Source organism: Rattus norvegicus, chromosome 17 (assembly GCF_036323735.1).
Source record: "Rattus norvegicus strain BN/NHsdMcwi chromosome 17, GRCr8, whole genome shotgun sequence".
Taxonomy (NCBI): Eukaryota; Metazoa; Chordata; class Mammalia; order Rodentia; family Muridae; genus Rattus; species Rattus norvegicus.
In genome coordinates, this window is record NC_086035.1 from 49,384,977 (window position 1) to 49,400,650 (window position 15,674).

Genomic DNA, 15,674 nt, shown 5'->3' on the forward strand with positions numbered 1-15,674 from the left:
CAAAAGTACAAATATAAATGAGATATCAGCAGAACTGAATTGTGTATTGTTCAACCTTTGTAAATGTTAACAAATCGGAAACATGGCTAGCTATGGGAGGACTACCGGCTGACATACTAGACTGTTTTGCTGGCATCACTTCATTTAATCTCCATTCCACAATGAAATGGACCCTGTGTATTAACTAGCATGTTAAAATGCAAAATACAAATACAGTCTTTATATTAAATATTTTAGCTTATGTGCCAAAACACCAGTTTTATTCTAATAATTTAATAAGTAGGATTTTGAAATTTTAAGTTTACTCTGCTTTAAAATTTCTTCTCTTTGCAAATGTTTCAGAAATATAGTGAAATTTCATATTTGTTTGCTTAAAAGCTGAAGATCCTTAAAAACATTTTATGAGAGTTTTTTTCTAGTTAGTGAAGTTGTTGGGATTTTTATTTAGTATAAGAAAATATGAACATAACTGCTATGCTTTGAAGTTGCAAAAAGAGGGTGTCTAAAGACCAAGGAAGGAAGAACGGGGGGAGGGGGGGCAAGTGTGATGGCTAGATGGGTTTTCAAAGCTGTTCAGAATCCTAGAGACTTGAGTTTGATCTCTGAGATCCACATGGTTGAAGGACAGAACACTTGCCCATATTACCTTCTAACCTCTACACAGTCACTGCAGTATGGTGCACACTCCCTTACACACACATATAAATCCCAAACACAGGATCCTTCTGTGTCATCCTGGCTAGCCTGGAACTTCTGTGTAGACAAGGCTATCACAGAGATCCACCTGTTTCTGCTTCCTAATTGTGGGCTAAAGCTGTGTTCCACAAAATCCAGCACAGAGAAATTAGCTGTGAAAGTTCACTTTTACTGCCTCCTCCCGCCCATGTCTGTAAAAGTACAAGGTGTGTTTTATTAACTTGGTAACCAAGGTTATCCTAATTCCTGCCCCAACTGGGGATTGGAAAGGCTCCTCCACGGCTTCTCTGCTCAGACAGAGCACCAGTGTTACAGTGAAAAGCAGTTACTGAACCAAGACAGAGGGAAGAGCCCAAGCCAACTTCCCCCAAATCTGGACTTAAACCAAAGGATCCAATGCATGCTTCTGAGAACATATGACCAGGCAATTTCCTCCTCCCCAGTTAAGAAAGAGCAGAATCTTTCTTGTGTTTTTTACTTTTTCAAATACATTTCCTCATTTCTATTCATATGAGTGTTTTGCATGTACATCTGTTTGACACTTATGCCTGGTGCCCAAAGAGGCCAGAAGAAGGCATCCATGTATGTATGTATGTATGTATGTATGTATGCATGCATGCATACATATCTGTATGGGTGTTTTGCATATATGTATGTCTGTGTGTCACATGTATGCCTAGTGTCTAAGGAGGCAAGAAGAAAGCATCAGATTCACTGGAACTGTAGTAACAAATAGCTGTGAACCATCATGAGGGTGCTAGGAATCAAACCTAGCAAGTGCCCTTAACCACTTAGTCATTTTTCCAGCCCCAAGGATCTTTTCTTGTATGTCCTTCATCTACATGAATATGTGGTCCATTGCTGCCCTCCATAATCATGACACATACTTTCTTCTATTTTTTCTTCATTCTTCTTTTTCTGCTTAAGCAAAATCTAGCAAAGGTAGAAGCCAGTTTCTATTCTGATAACCTCTGGAAAGATGATGCCTCCCTCCTAATTTTCCCTGTTAGAGATTGCCAAGGATGATAGGACATTTTATCATAAAGCCCTCAAGGTTCTTTGTTACTCAATGTACCAGCAAGAATACCCTCGACCTTGCTCCTTGAATCTGGGCAGGCTAGGAATACTCAATCTCCAGACACAGTGCAGTAACCAACAAGATCTCTGCAGTTAGGCCACAAGAAGCCTCACAGCTGCTGCCTCACTCTTTGCCATCAGTCTCCATCCCACAGAGCTGCACAAGAGAACTCTGTGGCTGCCGAGGTAAGAAGATGCCCAGGCCACACAGGAATATACAGGTAGTAAGGAGAGGAGACCTCAGTTTATCGTGCCCTCTAGAAGAAGGCATTCATGTATGTGTGCATGCATGTGCGAATATATGCATTCATGTATGTACTTCTGTATGGGTATTTTACTTATTTACCATACATATGACTGGTACCCAAAGAAGCCAGAAGAAGTCATTTTGAAAAGAGTCCTCTAAGTCTCCATAGCCTACAAGTAAAGACATTTCTAAATGATTCCAGCACATGTCTTCTAAGCTGTGGCCCAGGCACCAAGTAATGAAAAGCCACTGGCTCTGTTTTGGCATATCCAAATTCCTATAGGCTGATGTCTATATGCAGGTGAGGGCTGGCACAAGTTAGGCCAAGGCCCATGATTGGACAGTAAAAAGTAAGGTGGGGACAAAGTTTTTGTAAGGCAGGAGAGAAGAAGAAAAAAAGGAAGAAGAACCAAGTAGGAGGCAGCCGCTGTTGAGACTTCTAGAGTCCTAATCTTACCTGGTTTCTGGGACCAGAGAGTTCCTGGCTGGCTGGGAAAGGATGGCTAGCAATGGGGGTGGAAGGGACTGCCACTGGGAACAGAGAATAGCTGGGGTTAGATTGGCGTGGTGCCATAGAGCCGCAGCAGTTAAGATGAAAATGCCCCACAGATGCCATGTGGCCCTATGGTGCCAGCACTACCGTGGGGAAAAATATCATTTTTAATAATTACCACAATAATACCAGACCAGAAACTTCAATGAAACCAATCACAGCCACCTAGAATGAGTTTTAAGTTACGAATTGTGAAATGTTTATGGAGGGAGCAATAGATAACTAGAACAATAGAAATCAGGAAAGAAAAAGACCATTATACAGTAATTACTATCTTAACTGAGCATGATGGAAAAAATAGCAGCCTATATGCCACCTCTGTGATACTGCAGGCATGCTGATTTCCAGGGACAGAAAAAAAATCTCCTTCCTCTGTTCTCCCCCCTCACACAGCTCTACCCTTCTTCCTCTTCTCCTTTTCCTTATGCTCTTATCCACACCCATCTCTACATGAATAACAAAGGCTGAGGGCATCTAGCTTTGGTTTTGAGCACAGAGAGCAGACAATAATGAAATGGCTACCCAACTGTTAAACACAACCATTAGTTATCATAAAATCCTTTTGATGGGTTTAGCAAATGCTTTAAAAATATGAAGCAAGGTAGAAATAGTATACAAAACACAACAGTCAAAAGAAATAACAAAATAGCTAATGCTGCATGAATTTCTTTTTATAAACACACACATAATTATTCACAAATACAGATGCAAACACACTGGGCTTCCATCCCTAACTGAGGAAGAAAGTCCAATACTATTTAAAATTAAATTTCTCTGATGCATAAACACAGGAGCAGGGTTGTACTTAGAGGCCTTTCAAGAAGACCCTGGCTTTGGAATCTATGATGAGAGAGACAGGCCCAGGCGTGAGACTGAGAGCTTTGATAATGAGTTTCTGTGTCTCATTTTTGCCTGTTTGTGTTTGAAAAGGGTGGGTTGCTGTCTCTGGGGTCATTTGCAGTCAGAGAAAAAAAAACCTGTCTGTGAAAGAATCCAGGAGGAATTCTGTCTTTGGAGGAACTGAATGTGTCCTTCATTGTGCAGTTGAACACCACACAGTTAAATGTTTCAGAAACTGAAGCAATCTGTTCACTGGCTTGGTAGCTGAACTGCAGAACATGGAATCATGATGACCTCTGGCATTTATCTTTCCCTGTAATTCTAGAAGCAGCCATATCTTACCAAGCACAAGCCCCAGAGCCCAGGCAAACAAGGCATCCATCTATGTAATCATCCTATTCTAGCCCATATCCACGAGTCAGTGGTAAACTTAAATAACATGTCATAGAACCCACTGCCAGCTGAAGAATGCTGACAGCATCACTGCCCTTCTGGCTTACACGCCCTCTCATTTATGTGATTCAACTTAGACTGTCTTTTCTCTTCATCTTGAAGTTTATGCACGTCCAAGTCCCTGCTAAAGGAAAAACACTGAGTAATTCAAAATGAGGGCTTCTATCCAGTTCTCAAACTGTAATTACAAAGTTCCAAAACCACCCAAAAATGGTTTTAGAGATTTCAGAATGTCTACTGCCAGTTTAGTTGAGTCACTAAGAGCAAATGCACCAGGATATAACAGAATGTAAGTGGAGTGCCCCTGACAGCAAAGGCATTAGCTGTCCACTGGCATAACCAGCATCAGGGCTAGATAAAGTCAGGACAATCTGAAGGCTCTGTCTGTCTCTATCTCTGTCTCTCTGTCTCTGTCTGTCTGTCTCTCTGTATCTCTGTCTCTCTCTTTCTGTGTGTGTGTGTGTGTGTGTGTGTATGTGTGTATGTATGGTATGGTATGTGTCCATCTGGTGCATGTGAGGAGTGTGTGTGTGTGTGTGTGTGTGTGTGTGTGTGTGTGTGTGTGTGTGTGTGTGTGTATAGTATGGTATGTGTCCATCTGGTGCATGTGAGGAGTGTGTGTGTGTGTTTGTGTGTGGTGTGTATGTGTATATTCATGTATACATGCATGCATGTGTATAGTATTGTACATGTGTAAGTGTGTAACACCTGTGATCTGGGTATGGTATGTGCATTTCAATTTTTATATGCCATACTTGACAGATTCAGAAAAGGTAAACAGGGTCCAAGAGTAGTAGTTCTATTCTACTGCAATCATCTTTCCAGAACCAAGTACCAGACACATTCTGTAACTAGCATTTCACCCTTGATTGAATGCCTGCTTTTGATCTTCAACTATTGAACTGGGCAAAAATCCAATGTGCTCTAAAAGTGAATATTAATACTAACAACCTTTGGGATTTCCAATTAGAAAAGGAAAAACATAGGGGTTGGGGTAGGGGTGACCGACAAATTATTGGCTCATGGTTCACATGTAGCAAACAACTTACAAAAGGACCTGTTTACAACTGTTTTCCCCATGTCTGCTCCAATCTGCATTCCTAGTGACTGACTCCAACAAAGAGTTATGTCCAAATGTTCCCATCGTTGTTAGAAAATGTGTCACAGGGAGTACTGAGACTTTCCCTTTATTTAATGAAAAATACTATGTGTCGTCGGGGAAGGCAGTCAGCAATACTTTCAAATCAGGGTCAATGTCTTCCTTTCTGGAAACCTTAGTATGCATATAAGTTGATGAGTCTCTTATTGCTTCTTGATCCTCAGATGCAGAGTGTACACTTCTACCCACCAGGTTGTAGCAATATTCTATGTAGACCTGTACTGTTTAGAAGTGTCAGGGTGTTTGCTATGGGCCAGTGGAAGTAAATATATAGTTCTGACTTTAAGTCTTAAAACTACTGTTTTAGAAGACAGAAATATCCTACAAGATATCATGGTTTGCTATCCTAAAAAATATAAATAAAAAAAATTCATCTAAACATTATGTCATAGCTATTGTTGTCCTCTGACTGGCAATGGCCCCCAGAGGCTCATACATTTGAATGCTTGTTCCGCAGTTGCTGGAACTCTTTGGGAAGGATTAGGAGGTATGGCCTTCTTGGAGGAAGTATATAACTGAGGTTCCATGCCTATTCCATTCCCAGTTAGCATGCACATATTCTCAGTCTCTATGTCTTTCTGTCTCTCCTCCCTTCTTCCTCCCTTCCCCCACCTCTCTTGCTTTCTCCGTAGTGTTTATGGATGAGATGTAAGCTCACAGCTACTGATCCAATGCAATGCCCGCCTACTTGCTGCCACACCCCTATCATGATGGTCATAGAATCATTCTCTGAAATTGTAATCCCAAATAAATTATTTCTTCTATAAGTTGTCTTTACCATAGTGCTTTGTCACAGCAAGAGAAAAATCACTAAAACAGTTATATTTAGGGTATGTGAAGTCTGGCTCCATAGTAACAATAGAGAAACAGAGTAGAAGTGTTGCATTTCACACAGCAATGTTTTAATAAGAAACATAACTAAGTGGTTCTATAAACCTACCTAATTCAAATTATATTCACAGTAAACTTTACAAACACTGGGCTTTCAGTTACCAGGTGATGTTAACTAAACTGTCTCCAGACTGAAAGCTCCAATGAGGGACAAAGACTTTTTCTTATTTATCTTCTTCAATCCATCATACACTGAGCTATCAAATATAAGAAAAAATTCCTCGTTCCTATATTTCTGCACACTGATCTATAGGAAAATATTGCATGTATTTTTTTTATTTTTCCTAATATAAGTTAGAAAAAATATATATTCAAAATTAGGAACACTTGTACAAGAAGTAAATTCTAAACAATAAGTTGAAGTTGGCGTATTAGTTGGATAAGTGTATTCTGATATTTTATCTAGTTATGAAAATAGACTTATTAAGAAAAGATCATCTGAAATTAGAAAAGATGACTACTATTCAAGTACAAAGGTTTTATAACTATTAGCAAGTTGCCAAGGAGGCGATGAACAGTAAACTTTATGAAAGCGGATATTTCTTCCTTTTGTAGCCCTAGCCTGTCTGGAGCACTCTTGTAGACTAGGTATACTCAGAGATCCACCAGCCTCTGCCTCCTAAGTGCTGAGATTAAAGGCAAGAAAGAGCCAACACACCCTGATGACAGTAGAGATTTCAACTCTGCTATCTGGTCGCATTTTCTCCTCAGATTCAAGAGTAGAAATCAGCATTTATGTCAGCCTATGTGGATTCCAAGCCAATCCTGAATTCTTTTCCTACCCACAATGAAATAGTTTTTTTGTTTTGTTTTGTTTTGTTTTTTTGTAATTTCTACCATTGACTTATGCTTCCAACACAATTAAACAGAGTAATAATAGCCCAAACATTTGTGGTCAAGTACAGCTTCAAAATACCTCGAAGCTTTCATATAGTTTTAGAATGAAGCTAAAAGTCTTACCACACCCTTAAAAAGCCTAAAATACTGTGGCTTATGCAAAACTGTCCAGTAATATTTAGCCCCTTAGCCTCGGCTCTTTTTGCCTATTCTGTGCACATAAATGATTCCCTGTTTTGTTTGTGTGGTTTTCTTATTTGATTAGGTTTGGCTTGTTTTATCTAAGACAGGATCTCACTATGTAGACCAGGCTGGCCTCAAAAGCAGGGCAACACTCTTACCATGGCCTTGTCATGAGAGTTGACAAGCAGCACTAATCTGAGCCATGTTACTGTTGTCCACACCAGTACTCTGTCTGCTTTGGACTTTCACTTAAATATCACTTGTAGAGGATGTCATTAAGTTCAGGCACATTTTTCCTCTGTGGCACATACTGTCATTGTAATGAAGTGACAGGGATAAGTGTCTGTCTGTGAGAATCAGGAAGACTGGAACTCTACACAAACTTAGCACTTAGACCAATGCCTGAAACCCACTGGGGAATGTATCATGTCTACCAGAGTCCTGTGCTTGACAAAGTCTATAAACAGATAGTCAAGTAGCTAACATGGCCTCTATAAAGCATTGTTAACAAATGCCCTGATGGGTCACAAAGCAAGTATATGCTTTGCAGAGGAGACATCTGCATGGCATGTCACAAGGAAAGAAGAGGCCAAGGAGATAAATGTGTGCTAGAAACCCACAAGGAATAAGCATCAGGGAAATATGGGGTACAAGAGCCTTTTTTCCCCACTTAGATGCTCGCTAAGAATCAGGCCTGGAGGAGCTACCAAACTCTGCTCATATGAACAGACTCTGTACACACCTTACTGAGGTGTAAAGTTTGCTGAGGAAGCAACAATTACTCTTTATCACAAGAATCCTGACTCTTGGCCACAGCTCTTTGTACCCAGATCCCACTGGGAGAGAGCTGGTCTCCCAGGAGTGCTGATACACCAGAGAACACAGGTGAGACTACCATTCCTGCACACATTTCTGGCCCAAGAGGAACACTCACAGAGCACTCTGGACACAGGAACTAAGAAGCACTCTGGCAAAGGATCTTTCCAGTTTCTGCCTATGCTGAGCTGACCCTGTGCCACAGCTCTCTGTACCCAGATCCCACTAGGAGAAAGCTGGTCTCCTACTAGTGCTGACACACAGGCTTACAGGAGGGTCAAACCATTGTCAGAAACAGCAAGACAAGCTAACACCAGAAATAAGCACATAGTGAGAGGCAAAGGCAAGAATCTAAGCAATAGAAACCAAGGTTCATCAGAACCAAGTTCCCACACCACAGCAAGCCCTGGATACCCTCAACACACAGGAAAAGCAAGATTTTGATTTTAAACCACAACTCATGATGATGATAGAGGACTTTAAAAAAGACATAAATAATTCCATTAAAGAAATACAGAATAACACAAGTAAACAGGTAGAAGCCCTTAAAGAGAAAACGCAAAAATCTACCAAGTAGGCAAAAGAACTAAACAAAACTATCCAGTATCTAAAAATGGAAATAAAAACAATAAAAAATCACAAAGGGAGACAACCCTAGAGATAGAAAACCTAGGAAAGAGATCAAGAGTAATAGACTCAAGCATTACTAACAGAATACAAGAGATAGAAGAACAAATCTCAGGGGCAGAAGATACCATGGAAAACATTGACACAACCGTCAATGAAAATGCAAAAAGTAAAAAGCTCCTAACCCAAAACATCCAGGAAATTCAGGACACAATGAAAAAAGCAAACAAAAGGAGAATAGGTATAGAAAGAAGAGAGTGAAGACTCCCAACTTAAAGGGCCAGTAGATATCTTCAACAAAATTATAAAAGAAATCTTCCCTAACCTAAAGAAAGAGATGCTCATAAACATGCAAGAAGTCTACAAAACTCTAAATAGATTGGGCCAAAAAAGAAATTCCTGCAATCACATAATAGTCAAAATGCCAAATATACGAAACAGACTGAAAGAAATTAGGGAAATGACACCCTTCACAATAGTCACAAATAATATAAAATGCCTTCCTGTGACTTTAACCAAGCAAGTGAAAGATCTGTATGACAAGAACTTCAAGTTTTTGATGAAAGAAATTGAAGAAAATCTCAGAAGATGGAAAGATCTCCCATGCTCATGGATTGGCGGGATAAATATAGTAAAAATGGTCATCTTGCTGAAAGTAATCTATACATTCAATGCAATTTGCATCAAAACTCCAGCTGAATTCTTCATAGAGTTAGAAAGAACAATTTGCAAATTCATTCGGAATAACAAAAAACAAACAAAAAAAAAAAACAAAAACAGGATAGCGAGACTATATTCAACAATAAAAGAACATCTGGGGGAATAACCATCCTTGACCTCAAGCTGTATTACAGAGCAATAGTGATAAAAACTGCATGCTATTGGCACAGAGACAGGCAGGTAGATCAATAGAATAGAATTGAAAACCCAGAAATGAACACGCACACCTATGTTTACTTGATCTTTGACAAAGAAGTTAAAACCATCCAGTGGGAAAAAGATAGCATTTTCAAAAAATGGTGCTGGTTCAACTGGCACTCAGCATGTAGAAGAATGCACATTGATCCATTCTTATCTCCCTATACAAAGCTCAAGTCCAAGTGCATCAAAGACCTCCATATAAAACCAGGTACACTCAAACTTATAGAGGAAAATGTGGGGAAGAGCCTTGAACACATGAGCACTGGACAAAATTTCCTGAACAGAACACCAATGCTTTATGCTCTAAGATCAAGAATCACTAAGGGGACTTCATAAAAGTACGAAGCTTCTGTAAGGTGAAGGACACTGTCATTAGGTCAAAATAGTGACAAACAGATTGGGAAAAGATCTTTATCAATCCTACATCTGATAGAGGGCTAATATCCAATATATACAAAGAACTCAAGAAGTTAGACTCCAGAAAATCAAATAACCCTATTAAAAATTGGATACAGAGCTAAAATACAAATTCTCAACTGAGGAATATCAAATGGCTGAGAAGTACCTAAAGAAATGTTCAACATCCTTAGTCATCAGGAAAATGTAAATCAAAACAACCCTGGGATTCCACCTCACATGAGTGAGAATGACTAAGATCAAAAATTCAGATGACAACAGATGATGGCAAGGATGTGGAGAAAGTGGAACACTCCTCCATTGTTGGTGGGATTGAGAGCTGGTATAAGCACTCTAGAAATCAGTCCTTGAAAATTGGATATAGTACTACTTCAGGAACCAGCTATACCACTCGTGGGTATCTACAGAGAAGATGCTCCAACATATAACAAGGACCTATGCTCCACTATGTTCATAGCAGCCTTATTTATAATAGCCAGAAGCTGGAAAGAAGCCAGATGTCCTTCAAGAGAGGAATGGATACAGAAAATGTGGTACATTTACACAATGGAATACTACTCAGCTATTAAAAACAATGATTTCATGAAATTGATAGCCAATTGAATGGAATTAGAAAATATCTTACACACACACACACACACACACACACACGGTATGCACTCACTGATAAGTTGATATTAGCCCAGCTCAGATTACCCAAGATACCATCCATAGACCACATGAAACTCATGAAGAAGTACAACCAAAGTGTGAATCGTTCAGTCCTTAGAAGGGGGAACAAAAATATTCATAGTAGGATATACGGAGACAATGTTTGGAGTAGAGACTGAAGGAAAGGCCATCCAGACCTTATCCCACCTGGGGATCCAGCCTATATACATACAGCCACCAAACCCAGACAATATTGTGGCCGTCAAGAAGTGCATGCTGACAGGAACCTGATATAGCTATCTCCTGAGAGTCTCTGCCAGAGCATGACAAATACAGAGGCAGATGCGCATAACCAACCATTGAACTGAGAACGGGGTACCCGATGGAGGAATTAGAGAAAGGATTGAAGGAGCTGAAGGGGTTTGCAACCCCATAAGAACAACAATACCAACCAACCAGAGCTCCGAGGGATTAAACCACCATTCAAAGAGTACACATGGACAGACCCATGGCTCCAGCTACATATGTAGAAAAGGATGACCTTGTTGGGCACCAATGGGAAGAGAAGACTTTGGTCCTGATAAGGCTGATGCCCCAGTGTAGAGGAATGTCAGGGTGGGGAGGCAGGAAGGGGTAGGTGTATGGGTGTATGTTCTATGAACACCCTCATAGAAGTAGGGGTAGGAGGGATGGGAAAGGGGAATAATATTTCAAATATAAAGTTAAAAAATATCCAATTAAAAAAAAGAACCCTGATTCTTATAGAAAAACCTCACAATGCCAGACATTTTATACCCCCCACCCCCCACCCCCCACCCCCGTGCTCGGGTTTGCTGAAGTTCAAATCTATGTCTTTGAGAAAGTTGTTGACCTATCGTCACTAAGTTGGTTTCAGTCAGGGCGTGGGGCTGACTGGCCTCGGACAAGAGTGAAACACAGGAAAAAGAAACCTTAGATGGAAATGAGGACCGGAAGCTTTGCTCCTCTCTGCTTATCACAGAGTGTTGGCATTTGCTGGACACTGGTTTTATTCTGATGACTTATGACTGACTCGTGACAATGGAATCTGCACAATAATCTCCCAGGACAGGAGGCCCTGTCCCAGAGGCCACCAAGAGCTGCCAGGAACCTGGACCACACATAGAGAAACCAGAGCACTTAGAGGAATGGGGATAGGAGAACACAGGTATTCCTCAAATAGCCCCACTTCCTCCCAGAGGCTCCAGGGGCAGCTTTGCAGACAGTGCCTGCATGAAGCTCATCACATCTGTGATTACAAGATAATTTACTGAATTTATGTGGATAGATTTCTCTACTTCATATGTACTTGAGTTAGTTTTAGCAGAGGGGAGCCAAATACCATTCTGGATATACGGCACAGCCTCAGTTAATCAAAAGGATATCACTCGTAATGCTTCCTCCCGTGTCTATAGTTTGGAGAGGCCCACCCCTTTCTGCATACTTATGAAAAAGAGCAAGGGACTTTTCTCATTTCCCTTAAAAAGAAAAAAATGCCAATAGTACAATCACAGTACTTATCCCAGATGGTTAGATAATCTATAGCAAAGACAGGGGGAAAAGTTTGTATCTCTCTATTGAGTTACTGGAGGTTACACCTGATATAAGTTACAAGTACAAGTACAAGAAAGTCACATACTGACACTGCTAACAATGATACTGTTGTCCTGTGACTCCTGAGGCAATCAGAATCAGGATCACCATGCCAGCAAAGACAGGGTATTACCAACACTCAGGAGCCCAGACAACAGAACAGAGACAGCTCTGGAAGCAGACATACCAAGGCCAGGCTAGGCTTGATCACTTCTAGTGTATCAGGTTACCCAAATTGTTTCATAACTTCCTTGACTTCACTTTCCCCATGAAAATGAAGGTGCTCATTTCCTCATTATATTACAATGATGATAATCAGTGATCACTAAAACCAGAAGCACTCCCTCACTACCATTCCTCCTCAAAAGAGAAATTTCACAGCAACAGTGAGAAGTGTATACACACACACACACACACACACACACACACACACACACACACCACTCATCTATCCTGAAATTTATGTTTCTGAGCCAGAATTTGAACTTGCAAATAAATACATCTTACTAGTCCCCTACAACTTTTCATACCATACTTCAAAATGTTCCTTAACATCGTACCCACTACACTAAAACCCATGTTAATGGCTCAATAAGCAAATGAGAACTCTTTTAGAAAATAGGTTCAGATAACATGAGAAAAGTAGACAGAGGAGGGCTTCCTTCCTGAAGATCTTTGGGAGAAAACTCAAGCATCCCTCAGTGGTTTCATGTGTTCTCATGTTGGATCAGGGCTGTGCAATATTTACCTTTTCAATTACAGGTGATTTTTGTAAAGGAGAGGAAAACCATCCCATAGTAAAAGTCTGGAACTAATGACATGTACAAGCTTCAAAAATTAGTCACTTGTTACCATGGTGATGCAGATATTACATAACAATTCACTAGGTTGTATCAGGAGAATGCTATGTTATTTTAAGAACAGAAAGGGGTCTCTATTTTTGGAGGGAACTAATTTACAAGAACTTAGATGCAAACCAAGGATAGCCCAGTTTGACCCCAAAAGGGTCAAGATACATTGTGGTCTCCTTTACTGCATGTCTAGCTCTGTGCCTTACATAGGCACACACAGTTGGAGGAGAAGAGCTGTGACACATTATTTACAAACACAGGACTATGACTGGAAGGAGCATTCTTACTCTCTAAATGCTTAGGATAAAACTAATCTTTGTGACTATGCACTGAAGGATTGATGGCAGATGTACAAGGACAGTCCCTTAGAAACCCAACAGAAAGAATGTCTTAGGCAAAGAAGATTCCCTCCAAAAATGATTACAGTGCCTCAAAAAATAATGAAAGTCCCCCTATGTGGGATGATGTCACCACGCAGGTGTAAGCAGGTACAAAGAACAAAGCCTGTCATTGGATGAAAAGGAAGGATGAGCAGGAGAAAAGTTTGAGGGAAGAGGAGGAGACTGGAATTGAAAGGAGAGGAGACTGAAAGAGACTGCAGAAGAAGCTGCAGAGAGAACATGGAGGCTGACTTAAAGATTCCACTCTGTATATTTACAGGTTGCTATGATTATTCTTAAGGGATGGATGTGTATAGGGCTTGGTATGTTTAGGTGGGCAATTATATCTTATCAATTGGATCAGAGGTTATTGTGTTGTGTGTTCTTTCTTGTGGCAATTTGACTTTGGGAGAGTGTGTGGTGGCAGAGACACTGGGCCACCATGGAGTTGGGATGTGTGTTTCTGGCAAGATATCTAGCAGATATCTTGGGGCACTGTGGTGCTGATTCTAGTGGGGGTAAAAGACAGCCCATTTTATAATTTTACAACAACGCCCCTACTCTTAGCAGTTTCAATTTTCTAGATGTATATGACTTTTAACTTAAAAAATGCTATTAAATCTCTTCTGATGCTATAAAAATCATTCTAAGAAATGAAAGTACATATATTCCTCAACCAACCTTGTAACTACTTTGGGTAAGAGTGCACCATGCCTCGTGGATATAGGTCTGGCTCTTTAGAAAGGAGATCTGTCTGTCTCTGAAGCACCAGGGCTCTTTCTTCCTTAAGAAATACCTGGCTACACTATATCAGCATTCCCAGGACAGTTCCTTAAATGGAAACTTCCAGATGTAAAACTCACCTGGTTAGTATCTGAGACTAAGATTTGAAAACCTGCCCTGTGAAAGCTTCTCTCTCTCTCTCTCTCTCTCTCTCTCTCTCTCTCTCTCTCTCTCTCTCTCTCTCTGTGTGTGTGTGTGTGTGTCTCCCATCTCCCTCTCCACCCCACCCCCACCCCATTTCCCTGAGATAATTCCGCTCTGGGTCTTAGCTGCCAATGAACAATGAACTAAGGCCTTAGATGACAAGGAATATGACAGCCACTGGGGGATACAAGTCAGCATACATTAGTCAAAGGCAGGGCCTCAGTGACCGCAGTGGCTTATATTCATCACAGGTTGCAGAATCAGTTCAATCTACATGTTTGATATGTGGGTATACGAGAAAAATATTTCACAAAACCCACAGGAGATACAAGTTCTGTTGTATCCTTCTATTAAAGGCTTTGCAACCATCTGAATCAATTTCACTGCCCATGGCTGATGACTGAAACCACAGGGCTAAAATGTAACTGCCAACATTCAACTTGTATTTATTTATACTCCCCTTATCTCAGAAAGACTAGCATGCAAATTATATAGGTGCCACTAAAAATATTAAGAAAATAATCAAATGGAACATAATTAAGTATTTATAGACTAAGTTAAAGGAACCAAGGGTAAACTAAAAGTATGTACTATACAATCAGCACCTGCCAGAAAATCTAGTCCATGCTACCTCACCATCTGCAGCCAGGAATATGAAGGGAAAACTTGCTCACTCTTGAAAGTCCCAGTGTCCATTCTGGGAAGAAAAGGGCAGTTTCTGAAGGCAGTTCCAGGCATCTAACTACAGATTTCCTACCTATGTAGGGCCTGTAGGGACAGTAACTGAGACACAAGCAGGACACATCACCATCTCCACCTCCAATCACCACATAACTCATGATGACTTTACTAAGGTCATCCCTGAAACTGTTGATTGGAGCAAATGAAGTCTACCATATTTCAGAGCCTGAGATCATCTACTTCTCCATTTCAAGAGCATCATGCATTCACTGGTTCCAGCATCAGCCAGGGAACCACTGGTGGACAGGCCTTACCTATTTCTTCCCTCCTCCCCCAACAGCCCCACATCATGAGGATGCATGGCTCCTTTACAGTGCATCAAGTTCTCTCAAGAGTTCAGTGGGACACTATAGTACTTCAGAAACTTTCAAAGATGAAATCCTAGAAGCACAAGATCTAAAGCTCCTTCTTAACTCTAGAGTCAAGATGGTGGTCTAACAACGTGACGTCAGTGACTCAGTTTTCACCTGTTAATCAAAGTCGATATTATCATATTGGAGTTTAGTCTTGAAACAAATGAGCAAACACAGGCAATTTCCTTGACCCAGTTTCTGGCACACATTAGGAGGTCAGTAAATGCTAAGTTTTCCTTTTCCTATCACAGGCCTTACACATCTTTTTTTCTTTCTTTTAGAGTCTTGCAAAGTCTTCACATATTGCTACATCTCTCCCAAACTTTAATTAAACAGTGTTAAAATGACCCAGGAAGAAAGCAGGTTCCTGAGAGCCAGGGAAGAGTCACTGTCCAGATGATGTCGCATCTCACAATAATTTTTGTCATTGTGGTAAGTACATT

At 40.5% G+C, this 15,674-nt stretch overlaps 1 protein-coding gene across 9 annotated transcripts in view; it reads right to left on the minus strand.

The window, feature by feature from the left end:
* Nucleotides 1-15,674, minus strand: part of Elmo1 (engulfment and cell motility 1) — a 536,338-nt gene that overhangs the window by 402,789 nt on the left and 117,875 nt on the right. The window lies entirely within an intron of this gene.